We start from the raw sequence: 22971 nt of genomic DNA, 5'->3' as shown, positions 1-22971 counted from the left end.
AATTTATCTTAAAAATAGATTTAGTTCCATCATTTTTAGATGAATACTGACATTTTAGTTCTTTTTTTATCGTTGATAAGTTAAAAATGTCAGGACTTATTAAACAAAACATGAATCCAAAGCTACAAACTAGTACAGTCTTGACTTGTTCACAATATGAAAAGAATGATTGATCATGAACTTCTTTCAGGTCCCCACTCAAAGCAAGGCCATTTAGAACCATAATTTTCATTCTCAAAGTTCAATGACTAATATATTCTTCTAACATATAAAATATCTTGGCTCCTGTAAAGTTCATTCAATTCAAATTTGAAGACTCTTATCAAGGTTCTATTTTGCATAATCTTTCAAGGATACAACAACATGACCCAGACAATTTCAGTTTAGTCAAATCTACTTAGATATTAGCAAAGCTTTTAACAAAGTCTCAAGCTTTAGGTGTAAGATGAAGAATGAATGATTTAGAAGAGAATAATTGAGTAGATTTGGAGTTAGTTGAATGAAGGAACATCCATAAACCTAGAACTAAGTCTCTGGTGAAGTGTTTCAGGGCAGTTTATTTAAATCTCAGATTTTTAACATTTTTATTAATTGCTTTGAAAAAGCATTTATATTAAGGTTAATAAATTCACAGATGACAAAAAGAAGGAGGAATGACTGACATTTTATGTCAAAAATCAGGATCTGTAAAGGTCTTGATAGACTAGAATATTGGTTTAAAGCAAACAAGAGGAAATTTATCAAATATTCAAATACCTCTGGGATATCATTGATTTGATTGCAATATACAATGATATAGAAGACAACTCATCCATGCCTGTTCAGCCTGGGGTACTAATGAGTAGGACTTCTTTAAACTGACAGAAGATAAATCCTATGTGACATAAGCTTTCTTTACTTCAGTGGAACATCTAGGTAGTCTACCTGCTTTTCTTTATTCTTGCTAATCTGTCTTTTATACTCATAACAAAGAATTCTTGATGATTTTTTTTTCTCCTTTTCTTACATGGAGTGCTATGTTGACTACATAATAGCAAAAATTACATAGTTTTTTTAAGTTTCACAATAGGAAGCCAAATTTTTTAATCTTGATTTAAAAAGAACTTTAAAAATAGAGACTTATTATTTTTACTTTATAGAAGAAGAAACTATGCAGGCAGACATTAAATGACTTCTGTGGGATCACATAGCAAGCAAATATCTGAGGTAGGTTAAAAGAAGCTTAGAGGGCGGCTAGGTGGCGCAGTAGATAGAGCACCGGCCTTGGAGTCTGGAGTAGCTGGGTTCAAATCCGACCTCAGACACTTAATAATTACCTAGCTGTGTGGCCTTGGGCAAGCCACTTAACCCCATTGCCTTGAAAAAAAAAAAAGCTTAGAGAAGAGAATAACAGCTGGTAGAAAAGTGCTCCACCCAGGTGGATTTTTTTCCTAAATGCATTTCCGTGGTGCATGGGACAAGGGTGGTGCTTGAGTCATGGCTTAGAACCTGACTCCAGGTTTTCTCCAATACACATGCTATAGGGACAATTCTGAGAAGTGGCTAAGACAATACTCACTTGTCCACTTGCTGCATCTTCTCCTGCCCCAAAGGGCATGACTAAAAAAGCTCTGTGTCCAGAGTTCCTGTACTGATTCTCTACAGCATAGAAGTATGAAATATTATTTTTAAAAAAATAAATCTGAGGGTCAGTTAGGTGGTGAAATAGATAGAGAGCACTGGTCCTGAAGTCAGGAGGACTTTGGTTCAAATCTGGTCTTAGACATTTGATAATTTAGTAGCTGCTTGATCTTGGACAACTCACCTAATCCCATTGCCTCAGTGCATGCGTGCACGTGCGCACACACACACACACACACATACACACACACACACACAGACACACAAACAAAATGAGTATACTTTCTTAGGACGTGTGGAATCAGAATGAAGTTTGCCAATTTTCTAAAGGCAACCTATTCCCTTGTCCTCTACTTGTTTAATTCTGGTGACCATTATATGTGCTATATGTGCCAGGTATACTGTAGATTATCTATCTAGTCACATATAATAATCTGAGCTAAAGCTTTTCTTTATCCACTTGGTCTTTCTTTGTGGATGAATTAACAAGCTCCTTTAAGTGAATTAAGATCTTTTCTAGTAGAATCTGTAATGCCATTGTACTTGATTTCATTAGCAAAAAGTCATCTGCAAATGGAGAATCTAGAAAACCTTGCCACCCATAGAGATTTCCACCTTGCTTTATTCTTTGTGCTTCTTAGTTATCATTTATCACAGCAATGAATACTTTTTGAGAGATTAAATCTACTTACTATTTTGTATAGCCAAGTTCCAGAACTCCCAAGTCAAAGAGAAAATATCACAAGCAGCCAGAAGGACACAATTCAAATATTGTGGAGTTGCAATCAGGATCTCACAGGACTTAGCTGCAACTACATTAAAAGCTCATAAAGCTTGGAATATAATTTACCGGAAGGCAAAAGAGCTTAGAGTGCAACCGAGAATCAACTATCCCACAAAACTGAATGTCCTCTTCCAGGGAAAAAGATGGACTTTCAATGAACCAGGGGAATTTCAAATGTTCCTGTTGGAATGGCCAGAACTGAACAGGAGGTTTGATCTTCAAATACAGGACTAAGGTGAAGCATAGAGATTGGAGGAGAAAGGGAAAATATGAGGGACTTAATGATGATGAACTGCATGTATTCCTGAATAGAAAAAAGACACTGATAATACTCATATGAACCTTCTCAGTTAACAGAGAAAATAGAAGGAGCTTTTATAGATGAAGCACAGGAGAAAGCTGAATTTGAAGATAAAATGTGATGTAAAAATGGAGTCAATAGAAAAAAGGGAAATGTAATTGGAGAAAGAAAAAGGCAAGGGGGGAATACACCAAGATATTTAATATAATAAGATTTTTTTATTACAATGAGCTATTGCAATGATATGGAAGTGGGTAAGGCAAGGGGGAATGAGGGAATCTTTGCTCTCATCAGAGGTGGCTAGGAGAGGAAACAGCATATATACTCAATGGGTTATAGACATCTGGAGGAAGAAGGAGCGGGGGACAGGGGGAAGGGGTGGTTATGTGAATGATGGAGGAAAGGATGGACGATGGGGTGAGAGTGGTCAAATATAACACGTTTTCTTTTTTACTTCTTGCAAAGGGCTAGGATTGGATGGCCTGTCTGGAACCATAGGGCCTGGTAGATGCTGGGCCTCTCAGCCCCAGGGCCGGGGATCTGTCTGCTGCACCACTCAGCTACCCTACAACAGAGTCAGAGTGAAAGGAGAAAGAAAATATAGTACATGGTAGTGGAGAAATACAAAAGGAGGAAGTTGCAATCAGCAATGGCAATAGTGGAAAAATATGGAAGTAACATTTGTGATGGACTTATAAAGAATATGATCCACCCACGACAGAGCTGGTGGTGTTGGAACATAGACTGAAGCACATTTATTATTATTATTATTATTATTATTTTGGGGGGATGCAGGGCAAATGGGGTTGGGTAGCCAGCCAGGGGCTGCATAGCAGTGATAGTTGGGTGTCTGAAGCTAGATTTGGACCCGGGTGCTCCTGGCTCAAGGGCCAGTGCTCTGTCCACCACCTAGCAGCCCCTACTATTATTACTGTTTTATTTTATTTGGGGTCTTTTTTTTTTTTGGTTTTTGCAGGGCAGTGGGGTTGGCATGGCTTGCATGTCTTACAGCTGGGTGATTGTTGGGTGTATGGGGCCGGATTTGGGCTTGGGTGCTCCTGGCTCCAGGGCTAGTACTCTGTCCACTGAGCCACCTGGCCATACCTACAATTATAACTATTATTTTTTATTTTAATTTTAATTTTTCCTCTCCCCTTTACTTTATCGCTCAAGTGAGTCTATATTTTTTGGGGGGAAGGGGGTATTTTCTTTCCTCTTAAACAAGAACATTTTATTAATGTATAAAAAAACATTATTTGTACAAAATGAGAATAAATAAATAAATTTTAAAAAAGATACTGAAAAAATATTTTTGTATTCTTTACATTTTCCAGTTAACTGTGAAAGAGTAAATATATGATCCATTTTTATATTAAAACTATATATTTTATATATCATCCATTGTTTCAACAACCAGTTTGTTCCTAATAACTCATTTAAGATGATGTTAATTCATATATAGATAAAACATAAATATGTTGTATAGATGAGTCTGAATATAATTCAGTAGTTTATGGATTAAAATATAGTTGAAAATTCCTAAGTTTTTAAAATCTCCCCTTCATTTAAAACCTTTATTTTTCTCTTAATGCTACCAATTTGCTTCAAACAAGGACTTTCCCTGTCTTTATTTTTAATATATTTATGCTATTTCTATAAGAAAATATTAGACTATGATATTAGAGCCCATGTCATAGCTCAATCACTCTTGAAAAGGAAATGTGAGTTGTAGTGATTTTTGTGAAACTTTTCTAATTTTTTTCTTTTTTATTTTATTACTTCATTTTCATCCTTGAATATCCTTAGATTACTTTATTATTTATTGATCTTGTCAGACTTTGAGTTTTTCCTTCACTGCTACTCTGTATTTTATGATATGATACTAATATATAATCTCCTATTTTTTGACTTGTAATTGCTCACATAATTTGAAGTTGTCTCTATTATATACCATATTATTTCAAATTATTTTTATTCTTCATTTTGATCTTAGTTTAGTTTATAAAATATGATAGTACAAAAGCATATGACTCAAGTATAATCCCACATAGACATAATAACTATTATCTTATCAGATAATATGTAATCAGCTTTGTTGTTTATGGTGTTAACTAATGTTTGTAATGCCAAATATTTCCTGATGAAAGAGTTCATGATATGGAAATGTGAAGGTATTGTGTAATCTATAAGTTTTTGTTCTCTCATTCCTCTTAACAGTGCTACTCTGATCCCTTATTTTAGTGCAGATTGGATTTAGGTCCTTGAAGGTTATGTCAATGAACAAAAGCAATGACAGGTTCTACAAAGTTGGAAATACTTTCAGTATAGCCTCAGCAGCAAACTTAAGAAATAGCTTTGCTGACTAAAAACAGACACATGGCCAGCAACCTGATGGTGGTTATTTTGGTCATAGCAAGTCACAAAGCAAAGAAAAACCAAAAGCCTAGCTGAGGTTTCTTCACTTTTATTATGATGGTGGAAGATAAGAGAGAAGAGAAATATGTGCTTATATTGTCCTCATTTTAAAGTGGTAGATGAAGAAGGTGGTTTAATTGACTTATCAAGGGTCATAGAGCTAGGGAGTGTATGAATCTAGATTTGAATGCAGGACTTCCTGCTCTATGTCCAATTCCCTATTCACTACACAATCTAGATGTAGAATACTGAATTTGAGAAATAGCCAGCATTTAAAACTACAATAAGGAATGTGAAGGGTTATAAAAACAATAGAATGGAAAATTCAATTTGACTCAGATTATGGGACTTAAGTGCCAGACTGAAGAGTTTGTATTTCATTTCCTGCCAAATATGTTGTCAGACAGTTTCTTAGAAAAATTATTTTCACAGATGTGTGGAGCATTGAGGAAAAGGGGAGAAAATAGAAATAAGAAGACATTGGGATATTGCTATAGTCAAGGCAAAAAGTGATGGAGAGGCAAAAAACCTAAGGAAGCCTGAGCTTCTTTATGTCACAGTGTTGCCTAAATAATGTTTGAATAATTCTAAAAAAACTAGAATGATACCATTCATTATTTATAATCTACTATTAGCTTATTGATGTTTAAGTCATAAAACACATAAAAAGCTTTTTTATTTTAAAATCAAATTAACATCTAAGGAAATATCCTTTTCCAGATTCAGTTTGCTACATACATTCAAAAATTGTCTGAAGTTGAAATCAATTATATTATTTTAATAAGAATAGTTACTAGGGACTAGAATTGTGATTTCATTATTATGAGGAAAGTACCTTTGCCAGGATTAGTCAGTACCTTCTCTGCAATTTATAGTCTTAGAAAAATTGCCTAGAGAGCTAAAAGGTTGGGGGTTTGGCCAAAGTAACACATTGTGTAGAAGGTATGACTTGAATCCAGGATTTCCATCTTCTAGTCCAGTTCTCCATCTAGTATCTTTTATATATTATGGTATTAATCTTCAAAGAATGTTCTTCACAACATCCTTGTGAAGTAGGCTATGTGAGTACTGGTGTCCTATTACTATAGATAAGGAAAGATAAGCTCAGAAATAATAAATGATTTGCCTAGGATCACACACTTCACTAATATCAAAGGATGCAATTGAAAAGTATAGTTGTAAAATCAGAAGATGGGGAAACAAACTTTGGAGTTCCACTTTCTTAACAATTAAAACCTCTAATGTTTATGGTTTCCAAAATCTTATTTAAAAATACACACATATATCTATACATAGAATTTTATAAACTATATATAGATATATAGATATGCATATAAATATATATATATATATAAAATTTCATTTGATTCTCATAACAATTGTGAGACTTAGGTACTAGTGTTATTTCTATTCTAGAGAGATAAGGAAACTGAGGCCAAAATGTGTTGTAATGCAAGTAAGTAATTCAGATGAGGTTTGAATTTTTATCTTTCTGGTTCATTGCTCTATTCACCTAACTGCCTCCTGTTAGAGGGAATAGACATTTCAGAAATTTTCTTTGATTTACTATTCCAGTATTCTGTACATTAACAGTGAATTTGTTTTTTATTTTCTCTCTTGTTATAGGGTATCAATTTTCCCTGCAAGTTTTTGTTCTCTAGATTTTCTATTCTATGTATGTTATTCCATTTCCTAGAGGGATTCAGATATGGTTAGAGTATTTTTCCCCTTATTCTTTACCTTGACTTGTGAGGTATTCATCTTCTTGTTGGACAGGGATAGGTGTATCATCTGGCTAACCCTCTAACTAAGGTACTTGGTCATAGTAGTTTGGATTTACCTTGATTTGCTCAAAGGGGAAGTGGTGTTTACATCAGGTTTTACAACTGATTTGATAGGCCTGAGAGTAGTAGACCTGATTTAGTCTTACTTTCTAGAGACATTGGATTACTTTCTTCTAGGAACCATCTCTGAGGGTTTGCTCTTCTCACAGGGTTCTTGGGAACCTCTCACTATTTGTGCTTTGCTTAGGTCCCTCTCCTTTGATAGTGAGTTTAGAATTTCCTTCCCTGCTGGATTCTCTCTATAAGGTGAATTTTTGCCTAGAATCTTTCTGGAGCTTGGAGATGGCACTAATATCATTTAAGATTGCTTTCTCTGCTAGGCCTGGACTGTGATTATTACCTCTAGGAACAAGGCCAGCCTTAAGCTCTTTTTTTGGTATTGTCATATTAAACTTGCCCAGCAATACCTCAAGACTATTTCCTTTGGAGCAAGGCTATTGCTATCAACCAATCTAGGAAGACTCAGGTCCCTGGGAGACTTGAGTAGAGTACCATTGATGTCTTTAAAACAAATACTTAAGCGGAGGCAAGGTTTGGTCTTGCTTGGAGGTAAGTGTTCAGTAGCTCAGGGATAAGGAGGAAAAAGGAGAGTTCTGAAACTACTGAAAATCTCCAGAAATGGCTTCTCCCTTTGCTCAACTCTAGAGCCAGTCTTAGCCTGTCCATTCCAGGTTCTTTGAAGCAATCTATAGGTACCTCTATGGAGCTTTGGATTGTTGAGTAAAGTCTAAAGATAATTCTTTCGTTGACTTAGCAGAAATATGGATCTCTTAGCCACAATGAAGTGTTTACCAATATGCTACTATCTTCCCATAATCCCTTCTGATTTTTTCAGTATATTCTTATTTCTGGTCAAAGGAAAGTTGTTCTATCTTATTTTTTTTTCCTTTGGAGACATTCATGACCACTGGAAAGATGCTTAATTATGAATTTTATATCATCAAATCCTTTCATGGACTTGGAATACATAAGGAAAGCCACTCTTTCAAAATCACTGAGTACAGATTTTCCCAGAAGTAAGAGAGGTAGACTATATAGCCACCTGATTATTTTATAGCTTTGATTCAGTGTTTAAAATACATCAAGAATATTTTTTTTGCATATTTGCTCTTTTCTCTTTTATCCTGTTAACTCTCACCTTGTAATGCACTTTATGCTTCACTAAAAGTATGATAATGAGGCATGCATAATTGAAATGGAAATCTCTTCAGAACCCCTCCTGATTGAATTTATTGTGAATCATAAACAAGGACTCTTGAAGTTATATATAAAACTATGCATATTGATTCATACTGAATGCTAGTTTCTTATTTGGCAAACACATTGTCCTTTGTTAGAATTCTCTCAATTAAGTAAAGATACCAGGGACACTCTAATGGACATTAAATCAATAATCTCATACATGCAATAAAGGAATTCTGTGTGCAAAATAATAAAGCAAAAAGGAATTACAGGAAAGATAGCCTTTTTCCCCCTCTGAACATTTAATGAAAATAAAATTTTATATCTGAAGGAAAGAGAGAGCTCTTCACATTATTAGGCACATCTTTACTCGGGTCTCTAGTGCAGTCAATATATATACTTCGCATAGCATAGACATAATTTATGTCTCTAACCTTTAGAATGGTCATTTCTGACCATTAAACCTATAATTTCTCACTACAGGAATTATATGAACTATATGTCATTGCTTTGATGACATCCTTGGAGACCCCTTTATTTCATAGTTAAAGATTTGTACAGACCAGAAGGGGTTATAGTGCCTCTGATGAAAGCCTGGACGATTCTAGCACTAGGAAAGTATTGTTTTAAGCTTTCTGTATAATATTAATGTATCAATGAGCTAATCAGTCCACAAATGTTTATTAACAACCTACTATATGCCAGATACTGAAGAAAAAAGTGAAACAATCCTTGTACTAACAAGGAGCTTAAATGCTGATGGCAACATTAAACATGAACAGTATATATACATACATATATTTGTAGATATAATGGTGAATATATTGCAAGAATCAGTTTTAAACTTCTATGGAAGCAATCTCCAACCTTTAAATTTCTATCCTTCTATTAGGATTGCAAATTCTAAACTTAGTGGGAAAATGTGAGAGAAGGAATCAAATTCTCTAATTTCCATAAGCAACCTATATTTTTGTAGTCAATTGAAGTTATTTTTTACTTCTCCCTCTTCAAAATTTTCTCCAGGTATATTGTTTATACTCCATATCTTTAAAAAAAATCTCTTTCTCCATGTTCACACAGACACCATGTTAGTCAAGTCATCATTGCCTCACACATGGAGTATTGACTTTTAATTAGTGTCCTTGTCTTAAATCTCCCAATCCATTCTTCACAGAGCCACTAGAGTGAAAAAAGACCATTTTTCTCCTCTACTCAATAAACTATTGTGGCTCCTTTTCACCTTCAAGATCAAATGCAATCCTATGGTTTCCCTTTATTGGTGAGATTCCACTTTACTGTCCAAACTTGTTGCATATCACTCCATTCTACATACTTTATGTTTCAACCAAACTGATCCTTTGCCTATTCCTCACATACAATTCATCATCTCTTCTGAAAACCTCTTCATTGGATTCTCCCTCCCCACTCCACCTCCCCAAGCCTAGAATAGGCTCTCTTGCTACTTTGTTTCATTCAAAATCAGCTCAAGAGTCAGCTTATGCAATAGTACAGTACGAGTTACATCAGCATCCATCCTATACCTTCCCCATTTGCTTTGTCTTTTCTATGAATCTTCTATGTACAGACTGTCTTTCTTGTTAGAATGAACTGCTATTGTTTCATTTTAATCTTTTGGTCCTCAGCATTTGGCCCATATTGAGTTACTTTGGCATTTCTAATTCTTGATTGAAGTCAAATATATATGATATTATAGTTATTAGGATGGGTATTGGAGATATGATGGAAAAAATCATACCTATCTTGAAAGATTTACCATTTATTTGGGCGAGGAGTGCCTAGCATCTATACACATATTTAAATATCAGGTATATAAAATAAATGTGAGTTAAGAGGGAAGTAAGCCCTAAGTAATTTGGGTAGGAGAGAGTATTTAGATATATGTAGATCTGAAGAGGCATTGTCTACCAAGTGACCCTGAAGGGAATCTAAGGGTTCTAAGATGTAGCTGTGAGGAAGATTAAGTTCTCATGGCAAAGGTAATAATATTCCATGCATAGGTAATAGTAATCTGGGTAAAGAGGTGAAACTGGAAGTGAGCAGAACCAGGAGAACATTGGACACAAAAGTAGCAATATTCTATTATCAACTGTAAATGACTTAGCTATTCTCAGCAGTTCAATGATCTCAGACAATTCCAAAGGACTTATGATGAAAAATGCTACACACCTTGAGAGAAAGAACCGATGGAGTCTGAATGCAGACTGCAGAACACTATTTTTAAACTTTCTTTATTTTTCTCATTTATTTATTTTTCTTTTGTATTCTTTTTGAAAATGATTAATATGGAAATATGTTCTTTATGACTGCATATGTATAATCTTTATCAAATTTGCATTTGAGATATATATATTATATATATATGATTATAAATTATCAAATATATTGTCTTCCCAAGGAGAGGAGTAGAGAAGGGTGGAGGGAGAGAATTTGAAATTGAATTTTTTTACTTTTTATTTTTAAATTTTTCCCCCAGTTACATGAAAAAGCATGTTTCAATATTAATTTTCAGAATCATGAATTCCAAATTCTCTCCCTTCCTCCTACCCTCCACCCCCATTGAGAAAGTAAGTTACTTGATGTAGCTTAAAAATGTGTATACATGAAAAATGTTACTACAATTGACATGGTGCAAAGGTAAACATAACCCCCCCTCCCCCTACAAAGAAAGAGAAACCTCAAGAAAAATAAAGTGAGAAAAAAAGTATGCTTTGTCAGCTCTATCCTTAGGATGGACAGGATTCTTTATCATAAGTCCATCAGAGAAATTGCTATACCATTTTCCCCACAGTTGCTATTGCTACCTGTACGTCCCTCAATCCTATTCCCACCCATACCCTTTTATTCGATTCTCTCTTTCCTTTCACCCTGTCCCTCCTCAGAAATGTGCTGTATCTGACTACTCTCTCTCACTATCTTCCCTCTCTTCTAGCACCTATTCCATCCCCCCTACCTCCCATCTCTTTCCTCTCCTATTTTCCTCTAGGGAAAGAGTATGTTCAGTTTTGCTGGGTAGTTGATTCTCAGTTGTAATCTGAGCTCTTTTGCCTTCTAGAATATCATATGCCAAGCCCTATGAGCCCTCAATGTAAAAGCTAAATCTTGTGTTATACTGACTGCTGACTGTAGCTCCACAATATTTGAATTGTTTTATTTCTGACTGCTTGTAATATTTTCTCCTTGACTTGGGAGTTCTGGAATTTGGCTATAATATTCCTAGTGGCTTTCATTTTGGAATTTCTTTCAGGAGGTGTTGGGTGGATTCTTTCAATTTCTATTTTATCTTTTGCTTCTAGGATATCAGGCCAATTTTCCTGGATGATTTTTTGTAAAAAGAAGTCAATCAAGAGGGGGTTTTTTTGGTCATGACTTTCAGGTTGTCCAATAATTTTTAAATTATCTCTCTTGGATATGTTCTCCTGGTTAGTTGTTTTTCCAATGAGATATTTCACATTTTCTTCTAGTCTTTCATTCTTTTAGTTTTGTTTTATTGTTTCCTTGATTTCTCACAAAGTCAACAGCCTACCTTAGCTCCATTCTTCATTTTAAGGAATTATTTTCTTCAGAGAAATATTGTATCTCTTTTTCCATCTGACTAGTTCTGCTTCTCCTCATTGGTCTTTTGAACTGCTTTTTCCATTCGACCCAAACCAGATTTTATTTTCTATCAGTAATTTTTTATCTCCTTCACCAACCTTCTCACTTGAATTTCATGATTTTCCCACATCACTGGTCATTTCTCTTCCCAATTTTTCATCTTTTCATCTCCTTCTCTTGATTGTTGTAATCTTTTTATGCATTTCCATAGCCTGAGTACAATTCATATTTTCCTTGAAGACTGTGGATTCAAAAGCTTTGACTTTGTTGTGTTCTGAGTATGTATTTTGATCTTCCATAGGACCAAAGTAATTGTCTTAGGTGGGATTTTTTTCTTCTGTTGCTTGCTCATTTCCCAAGTCTATGACTTGATTTTAATTCTGTGTTAACGTGGAGCTTTGCTCCCAGGGTGGAGGATGCATAGTCCCAAGCTTTTGAGGGTGTTTGCAGCTGTTTTCAGGGGCTGCCCCACCAGGGATTTGTAACTTTTCAATTCCTCCAAGGTCTTATGAGAGGCTCTGACTGATCTTCTGGCCTGTCCTCTAGTCTGTGGATGATCACAAGCACCCCTTTCCAACCTGGAACTGTGAGGAGGGTCCCTACTCTGTTGCAGGCAGTGGGACCTGTTGTGCATCTGCTCCTTCTTCTAGGCCTAGGTCCAGATTTGGACCCAGACCCGAGTATGGGTGAAGTAACAGTCTCACTTCAAGGATAGCAGAGATACTTCTGTAACCTCCTCTGACCCCCCCACTTATGGTAAAGAGTTGAGTACTTTGTAAGCAGCAACATGGTAACTCCTACCAGGTAGCTCCCAAAATTGTTACTGGTCCTCTGAGGCCAGGGTGTAGGCTGAGGTCTGAGCTGGACTGGACTCTACTCTGACTCAGGTGCAGCACCTTTCCTACTGACTTTCCAAGTTGTCCTTGTCAACCCCTGAGAAGTCTGGAAAGGGCCACCACTGCCAAGGACCATTTTCACCAAGTTCTGTTCCTGGATGATAGATCCTGGTTTGCTCAGCACAACCAGGATCACTCTACAGACAGTTTCTAAGCCCATGCAATGCAATCTTCCTGTGCATCTTCCAAGTAGTGTTGGGCTAGAAAATTGTTGCATTCAAGTCTTTTGTGGGTTCTGCCACTCTAGAATTTGATTATAAACAATACTTAAAGGTATTTGGAGTGGTCTGGGGGAGAGCTCTGGGGAATCCCTGCTTTTACTCTGCCATCTTGACTTCACTCTTTCAGAACTCAAAATTTTTAAAGATAAATGTTAAAAATTATTTCACTCATAATAGGAAAAAATAGAGAAATGAATGTGGGAAATGGAATATCACATATTGAGTACAGAAAATAGGCTTTTGGGCCAGAGTGAATAATCATCGGATAATGATATGAAATTACTGCAGAAAGATAGCTTAGGGAGATATCTAGTAAAGCCATGGGGACGGGAAATGGAATACCAGATGAAAGGAATTACTTGTAGGGTAATTTGGTAATTAGCTTGAGAAAAGTGCTACATATTGTACTTCTTTCCTAAAAGTCCAGAGATAGTATTAATGTTAGGAAACTGCACTTACTAATACTGTCTACTTCATGTCACAATCTGTTTCCCTTAAGGGCAGCAAATGAAAGAACTGAAAAGCTTTAGTTTTATCAACTCTTCTACGTAGCACTCTATAAAAAATTGTCCTTTGTTTAAGTGAGTCAGTTCAGGAAAATAAATTATAAGAAAAACACATGAAATCTTTTCCCAGTTCAATTACATGGATTGTGATGAAATGTAAGGCTAAGTTTTGCCACTCAGATATTTGCAATAGTTGTGCCCCGGTCTCCTATGTAGCATGAAATTTGTCTTTTAATTGCCAACAAAACCTTGCACATTACAAGCTGTTAAAATTCAATTTATAGTATATCACCTCTTTAAATCAAATACAGCAATTCTCTTGTTTTATTTAAGGAGAATGTTCAATCTTCTTACTAGGAAAAACACAAGCTTACATATGGCACCAAGTCCTGACAAATCTTATCATAGTTAATTATATCTGATGCTGAAATCTTCAGGCAGGGGACAATTATTTTTATTACAAGAAGGTATTTGTGTTGAAAAGTATGTTGTTGTGCTTGAATCATTTCAGTAATGTCCACTTCTTCATGATGCCATTTGGGATTTTCTTGTCAATGACTGCTTTGTCATTTCCTTCTTTAGTTCATTTTATAGATGAGGAAACTGAGGCAAACAGACCAGACACAGCTGGTCTGAACCCACATTTAAACTCAGGTTAAAGTCCTGTCCTTGAATAGCCTGTGGGAAGCAGAAAATAAAATCCTGTTGATACAATAAAAATAGTCTTCACATTTCTTAACACTTGGATAAGATCATGATTTCATGTGATTATAAATCTCAATATTACTGAATGATCTATTCAGCTTTAGATATTTCATAGTCTTATGACTTGAAATATCTACTATAAAATTGAAATACTAAAATATAGGCTATATTGAGAAATTCAAATCACCAGTGGAACACATTAAGGAAGGAATTTGCCCTCTACTTGAGATAAACTACAATTACAATTAATGAATTGCAGATCAGTTTTTTGTACTACATTTTAGAAAGGGTATTGATAAACTGGAGAGAGAATATGGGGAAAAGCAACAAACGTGGGGAAAAATCTTGAGTCCATGTCACATTAAGATGAAGTTGGAGGAGGGGTAGCTAGGTGGTGCAGTGGATAGAGCATTAGCCATGAATTCATGACTTGAGTTCAAATCTAGACTCAGACATTTAATAATCACTTAGCTGTGTGACCTTGGGCAAGTCACTTAACCCCATTGCCTTGCAAAAAATAAAAAAAAGATTTAAAAAAAGACTAAGTTGAAGGAACTAGAGATTTTTAACCCAGGAAAGAGGAGGACTTAATGGAATCATGAAAGAGCAACCTTCAAATATTTTATAGACTGTCACTGAAAGAGGCAATAATCTGATTTATTTTCTTCCAGGGCAGAACTAGTAGGAATGACAGAAAGTCAAAAAGAATTAAATATAGTCCTCATTCAAAGGCAGTCTTACTAGCAATTAGAGTTATTCAAGATGGAAAAAATGAGTTAGATTAGAAATGAATATATAAAACAAAAACTTGATAAATTATATTGTGTATATTTCAGAAGGCATGGATTTGAGGACCATTGAGATCCTTTCAATTTTATGATATTCAGATTCTGTAATGCTCTTTTAGAATGTAAGACATTTGCTTCATTTAACACAAGGTCATTTCTACTTGCTTCACTCTGGTTTAGGAATTGCATGGCACCTCTCAGCAGTTAGACCAGCTATAGATTATATTAGCCCCATCCAGAGAAAGAAAGACAAAACAAAACACACACACACACACACACACACACACACACGCACACGCACATGCACACGCACATGCACACACACATATACATGCAAAAACGTCCCTTCAGAATCTGAACACTTTATAAGAATTATCTCTTATGAATCTCTTTCCTGTAATCCTAATTTCTCATATCGAAAAGAACTAATCTGTAAACATGTTTATCAAACTATGCATGTACACCAATGCAGCTAGTTGACTTAGTTCATCAGCTCTGGAGTCAGGAGGCCCCGAGTTCAAATTCGGCCTCAAACACTTAATAATTATCTAGGCCTGTGACTTGGGCAAGTCACTTAACCTCATTGCCTTACTAAAAAAGAAAAAAAAAATATATATATATATGTGTGTATATATATATATATATATGTATATATATATACATATATATATATATGTATATATATATACATGTATGTACAATGCTAACCTGACTGTTCCCTGCAAAGGGGAGGGCGTAAGAAAGGAGGGTGGAAGGAAATTTTGTAACTTAAAAATATGCATGTGCATATGGTTGAAAATAAATAAATGAATTTAAAAAAAGAAAAAAAAAGGAATTGCATGGCAGTAGAAGTCAAAGTAACCAGTTTACTTGCTAACTGAATCTTAGATTTAGATGTCCCATTGACACCTAGGACTGTAGAGTATAAACTGAAGTAAATACAAAGATTAACAAACTCTACCTTTCTTTGAGAATTCTAATCAAGAGAAAGACAGATAAAACCTAATAAAGTTGTTAGGATTTCTTTTGTAGTCAACATTTGTGCTCCGAGGACATTCAACATTCATTGTAGGAGAGTGTTTTATATTAGGGAATGTTACCAGGAATTGATGCACTGGGTAGGTATTTTTGAGGGCAAGGTTGTATTTGCAATCCATATTCATTTGTTGTCTGAGACTTCTTTTATATTTGTCCTTGCCCCATTTTAGTTCCTCCCTACATTTTTTTTCTTTAAGGAAAAGTCCAGTCCAGAATTCTGTAGTTAAGAGATTGATTTAACAATTTTTTTTATGAAAAATCCAGTCCAAGATTCTTGACTAAGAGTTTGATTTAAGTTTACTAGGCAGGCCCAGGAAGAAGTTGATTTTTTCTGCTGTTTCTAGGAATTGCAAAAAAGCTTAACCTAGGGGGAATTTGGGTTAGAAAATAAGATTGGCATTTACTCTCCTCTAGGGAATGGCTTCAGATCTAGTTGATTTTTCTTCCTTGAAAATTTTTGAAGGAAGTAATATTTTACATCTTTTTTAACTCTATATTTGTGTTCATTTAACTTCTTATTAATAAAGTTGGGTTTTAAATAAATTTTATAGCCAACAAGTGTTTAATATATTCTAAACCTTTATTTAATCCGAATTGTATAATTTGGGACTGTTCTTTAAGATCCCTATCCCTTTGGGAAAACTTGTTCATCCTGCTACTTTTTTATAATCCTTAATCTTGTTTCAATATCTTATCACTTTATCACTGAGTAAAATGGATAGAACTGTGGCATAGTGGTATTGTATTAATATTTTAGCATTCTATATTTTTACATAACATCATCAAATTTAGAACTGAAAAAATGTTAACTAAATCTCTGGTTTTCACATGATAAAGTTAAGACACTTGGCCAAGAGATTTCATTACTGAGTAGGTACTCAAGGAGGTCATTGCAAGAAGAATCTCCATATACACCAAAATCTTTAGAGGAGTACTTTTGGAGCCAGCAGAGAATTGGAAGAAAGTTGATCAAGCAAATTGATTGAGGAAAATCTAAAATTATAGAATAGGAATGTAATGGAATTGTACTATGCTATTGAAAGCATCATATATAAATACAGAGAAGTAATGATCTTCCAACAAACAACACTTCTGAGTTTATTATCTAACCCTCATAGAGAAGAAAAATTCCTTTCTCCTTCCTAAAAGCACTACCATCTCCCAGTTATCTACACTGGAAACCTAAGAATCAATCTTCATTTCTCTTTTCTCTCCTTACTCTCCTCCACCATATCTAATCAGTTTCCAAGGTCTATAGATTTTTCTCTTTCATAATCTTTCATTTCTTTTGACATTACCTCTGACCCTAATGAAGGTGCTCATCACACACCTCAAACCTATACTATTGTCATGGCTTTCTGTTTTACCTCTCTGCCTCAAGTCTCTCCACTCCCATTTTTCCTTCATTCATCTACTAAACTGATTTTCCTAAAGTACAGAACTGACTATGACAACTCCCTCATTCAATAAACTCTAGTGGCTTCCTATTACCACCAGAAACAAATTGGTAAGTTTGCCCTGTTCCATTGCAACCATGGTTATATGTCTTGCCTGTATCAAGAGACTAGACTAGATGTGATAAAGAAAGGTGATTCCAAAACTCTACAAGTAGCTCAGAAAAAAAATAGTCCTCAGGAAAAAATAGAGAGTAATATCATGAGGACTCAAGCAAAAGAAAATTCAATGAACTACAAGTTGCTCCTTTGTTAATGTGTTTTCGATGTTTAAATCCTCTTTTCCCTCAACTATGTATATGCTAAGAATAGTTCAAGTAGATTTTGGGTGAGAATGTACTATATTAATAGTTATTAGTCTATCTTAGTAAATTATTGTTTCCAGTTTGTCTGTCTCTATGACCCCATTTGGGGTATTTTGGGCAGAAATACTGGACTGATTTGCATTTTCTTCTCTTACTAATTTTACTGATGATGAAACTGAGGCAAACAGGTTAAATGACTTCCCAGAATCATACAGCTAACTAAGTGTCTGAGCCTAGTTTTGCAATCAGGAAGATGAGCCTTCCTGTCCCCAACCCTGGCACTCTATCTAATGTTCCACCTAGAGGACAACTTTTTAAAAGTTAACTGGTTGACTAATAGATATAAATTGATAACTATATTGGTTGGGATTCAGATTGGGGATCCCACCAGTGTCAGTTTATGACACTTTGTATTACTACAAGAAAGATATCATTGTATATAGGTCATCTCAACTCTGCTCCTAGAGCTAAGACAAATTTTGGGGACCAAATCTGCCAGTGAAAATATAGGATGACTGAGGAGATCATGGAAAAGGGTAAAAACTTCACATATACAAAAATATTCATAGCAGTTCTGTTTGTAGTGACAAAGAATTGCAAATAAAGGGGATGTCCATCAATTGGGGAAATTTGAACAAATTGTGATATATGTACAATATGGAACACTATTGTTCTATTAGAAATCAGGAGGGATGAGATTTCAGAAATGCCTAGAAAGACTTGCATGAATTGATACTGAATGAGATGAGAAGAATAACATTGTACACCTTAATAACAACATGGGGTGATGATCAACCTTGATAGACATGCTCACTCCATCAGTGTAGTGATCAGGGGCAATTTTAAGGGATCCATAATAGAGAATAACATCTGCATCCAGAGAAGGAATTTATGAAGTTTAAACAAAGACCAAAGGCTATTATCTCCAATTTTTAAAAATGTTGTCTTATGGATTACATAATTTTACTATCTCTAATATTTTCTTTATTCCTTTAGGGTGTGTTTTTTCTCTCAACACATTCAATTCTGATCTCTGCATATCATAGAAACAAATATAAAGACTATCAGACTGCCTTCTGTTGGGGAGAAGGTGGAAAAATTCAAAAGTCAAAAACTTTGCAAAAAGAAAGATTGGTAGACACTACTATTATATATAATTGGAAAACAAATAAAATATTGCTTAAAAACTTTGCCTATGAAATAATTCTTACCAAGACTAAAGTTTTCTATTTTTAAGTGATAAAACTGTTTTATTTTGGCAATTTTTTTCTTTTGAATTCATATGTCTAGCAGTCTAAGGATGAGATTTTTTTTTCTTAAGTCAGTTGACTTTAACTAGAAAAGTAAAGCAAGAGGCTAAAAATGTATAAATATATATATATATATATATATATACACACAAAGATATATGTGTATATGTATGTTTATATATACATGTATATTTGTACACATATAGAACATATACATAAAAACACATATATATTCATACATAGAGATATATCCCTATTTAAGAGACAGAGACAAACAGAGCAAGAGGAGGGAGAGATATATGTAATATAAACCATAAGATTATGTGTCAAGATTACAAAATAGCATTTATCACAACTTCAATGTTGTGATCATATCTGTTAAGTTTAAAATGAGTATCTACTCATTAGAAAGAGCCTAGGTCTTTAAATGTCTTTAAGTATCCTAAAAATAAAAGAAAACGTTAGCTTCTTAATCCTTCTTCTGGAGTATGGTGGATAATAATGGCATAAAATTCTATGTAAAAAAAAAAAACCCCAAACTCTGAAGGAAATAATTAAGAATATCTCAGAAATAGTTGTTGGTACTGAAGTTAATGTTATACAGGTCATAGTGTCCTTCTTGGGTGAACAAGATAATATATAACTGCATTGAAACCAAAGCAAAAATATTGACATTAATTGTAGCATTTTGGGGTCTGAATTTAAAATTTTGTTAAATGTTATGACATTTTGAACTTCTGGAGATTATACTAAACATTTGGAGTGTCAGTAATAACCATAAATATAATATTCTCAGGAAAGATTGCTTGATTACCTATATTGATGATATAATTAGCAATAATTCCTTCTAAGCACACTAAAATTTATAGAAATTTTAATAGCCAGATTTGATACATGCACTGTTATCCATTATCATCTAATTTAAATCAATAAAATCAAAGGCAGTACTTCAAAAATAAGTGCTTGCAAGTAAATCAGATTGACTTTGTACTACTGGGGGAAAAAATGAGACTGTCCCATAGTTTCCCATTAGGTGAAAATCGCTTTGTTAGTTTTGGGGCAATTAGGATGTCTTCTTCCAGTTCTGAACAACTTGATGACAGCAGTAATAGTTAAAGGGACTGAAGTGGAGGGCATCATAGGTCAGTGCTTATCACCACTTTCTCCTTCCAACCCATTATCTATGGAGATTTAATCACCCACAGCTCAGCTACAATACTTAATTTGCTTTTTTCAGCCTAGGAGTTAAAAAAAAGGTAATGGTCCCTTTGGTCTACCTTTGGTACCTTTTCTCTGTTGCTTTATATTGATTATATCTGAAGAAAAGTTAGTAAGACCAATTAGTCAGAGATCCTAGGCAGGAAAAATCCTAATTTTCAGAGTAAGATTTAGCTCTCTACTCCAATTTAAATATAGGTTTATATTTAATTAACCCCTGGCTTCTTTAGGGCTTAGTAAAAAGGAGACACAATATGTTAAGGTAAAAGAAGCTAATAGAATGCATTAGAATAGAGGAAAATTTAAGGAGAGACCTGAATCTTCCTTCCTCTTTCCCTTCCTTCCTCCTTCCCTTCTTCCTTCTTCCCAAGCAGTTATTTCAACCTAAGTCAGATATGACAGAAATTTTTTTAAGTCTCTCTATACTCAAACGGTTGCCCAAATCTAAAAAAATAAATTAATTAAATAAGAATGCATTTATGGTTTTACAAGTGTGTTAAAAAATCTTTTTAATGAGTCCAAAATGGATGATGCTTGGTTAGATAGCAATTTGACTGACAAGGATATGCATATTTTAAGGGGATTGTGAGCTAAATTTCATAGGAACATATTTCTATAGTGATACTTTAAAGTTCTTCATATATTATTTCATTTGAGCCTTAGAATAATTTGTGGGCCTCATTTAATCTGCATACTATTTTAGAAAGTCATTTTCCTTACTATTTTACAGATGAGGAAACTGAAGACCAGTAATATATTCATGGTCAAATAGCTAGTAAATGTTGGAGGTAATAACTGAACCTATCTCTTTTGGATTCAAAGTTCAATGCTCCAGTCCAGTCACCATATTCAATGCTCACCATATTATTATTCAGCTCTATAATCTAAACCTCAGAAAGCTAATATACTAGTACAATAATGATAAGAAAAGCATTTTTATATTTAAGACTTGCAAATGTTTTCCAAATGTTATTTTATTTGATCCTTATAATAACTCAAAGTGGTAGGTGATATCAATTTGCAAATGAGGAAACTAAAGCTGACAGAAGTTAGGTGACTTACATAGACTCACAACTTTAAGTATTTGAACTTAGATCTTCCTAACTCTAGGTCCCATACTCTATCCCCGTGACACAAAAGTGTTGCTAAAAGAGTCACATTGTTCAAGAGAAGAGAAGTGATAATCCTGCTGTGCTCTATGCTGCCTCTTCAGAAATTCATTTAAAGTATTTTGGTCAGTTCTGGAGGAAACAGTTTAGAAATGGAAGTGATAAACTAGAGAACAATCCAGATATAGACAACCAATGTAGTTAAAGGACCCTAAGGAATGGCACACAAAGAGCCAACTGAAGTAGCAATGATTCGCCTTGAAAAGACTTAGGTGGATATAATATCAGTCAATGAAGTGACTACTATGTACCAAGCTCTACCCCACAAAGTGAAAAAAAAAAAGAAAAATTCCTACTATTAAAGAGTTTACAATATAAAGAGTAATATAACACGGAGAAGGAAGCTGAAAAGCTGGGAGGTGTGGGAAAGGAGTTAATTGTAAGGTAGCATGATGGAAAAAATTCAATATAGCTGATAGATAAAGAAAGAAAGAAGACTGTGCTGATTCCATTTCTTAAATAGAGACCCTGGAACTTATGGCCTTCCTTCCAGCCAAATGTTTCAGTCATAGGGGTAGAGGATATTTGAAACAGAACTAGCAGCCAGATTCAGTCTTTCCAAGTGAGAGTTCCCAGTGAGGAGTTTCTTGGGGATAAATGGCATGACGAAGAAGTCCAAAGTCACAAATCAACACAATTGGTGAGAAATAGTTGCTATTATTGTTCTGTCATTCAATCATGTCCAACTTTTTGTGACCCCATGAATCATAGCATGCCAGGCTCTTCTACCTTCTACTATTTCTGAAAGTCTGTCCAAGTTCATGTTCACTCTTCCCATGATTATCTATCTATCTATCTATCTCATGCTTTGCCATCCCCTTTTCTTTTAATCTCCCATCTTTCCCAACAACAAGGTCTTTCCCAATGAGTCCTGTCTACTCTTTATATGACCAAAATATTAAAGCTTCAATGTCAACATTTGACCTTCCAGTGAATAACTTGAATTACCAGAGATTTAATTGCAAGGAAATTTGATGTCTTTGTTGTCTAAGGGACTCTCAAAAGCCTTCTGCAGGACCACAATTCAAAAGTGCCAATTCTCCATTGTTGCTACTGAAAAAAGCATAGCTTTGACTGTATGAAACTTTGTCAGCAAGGTGCTGTCTCTGCTTTTTTTTTTTTTTTGGTATGTTGTCTGGATTTGCTGTCCTTTCATTTCAAGGAACAACCATCTTTAAATTTCATGGCTACTGTCACCAAATGATCTTTGAACTCAAGAATATAAAATCTGATATTGATTCTATTTCTTGCCAAAAAGTGATGGGACCAATCATTTGTTGTTCAGCTTCAAATCAGTTTTTCCCACTCCCCTCTTTCACCCTCATCAAGAAGCTTCTTAATTCCACTCCATTTTCTGCTCTCAGACTGGTATTATCTTCAAATCTGCATAGCTATTGTTCTTGGCCTACATTCAGGTTCCTCAGGAGACAAGATGATCTGGTCTTCCTAGCTCTTTGAGCATTTACCCCATTTTGTTGTGATCCACAGTCAAAGACTTCAGTGAAGTCAATGAAGCAAAAGTTGATGTATTTTCTATTATTCCCTTGTTCTCTCCAAATCCCAAGGAATGTTCATAATTTAGTCTCTAATTCTCTTCCTCTTTGAAAACCATTCTGGTTTTGTGGTAATTCTCAGGTCATGTACTACTAAAGCCCAGCTT

Source organism: Macrotis lagotis, chromosome X (assembly GCF_037893015.1).
Source record: "Macrotis lagotis isolate mMagLag1 chromosome X, bilby.v1.9.chrom.fasta, whole genome shotgun sequence".
NCBI classification, from domain to species: Eukaryota; Metazoa; Chordata; class Mammalia; order Peramelemorphia; family Peramelidae; genus Macrotis; species Macrotis lagotis.
Note: the sequence above shows the minus strand (reverse complement) of the source record.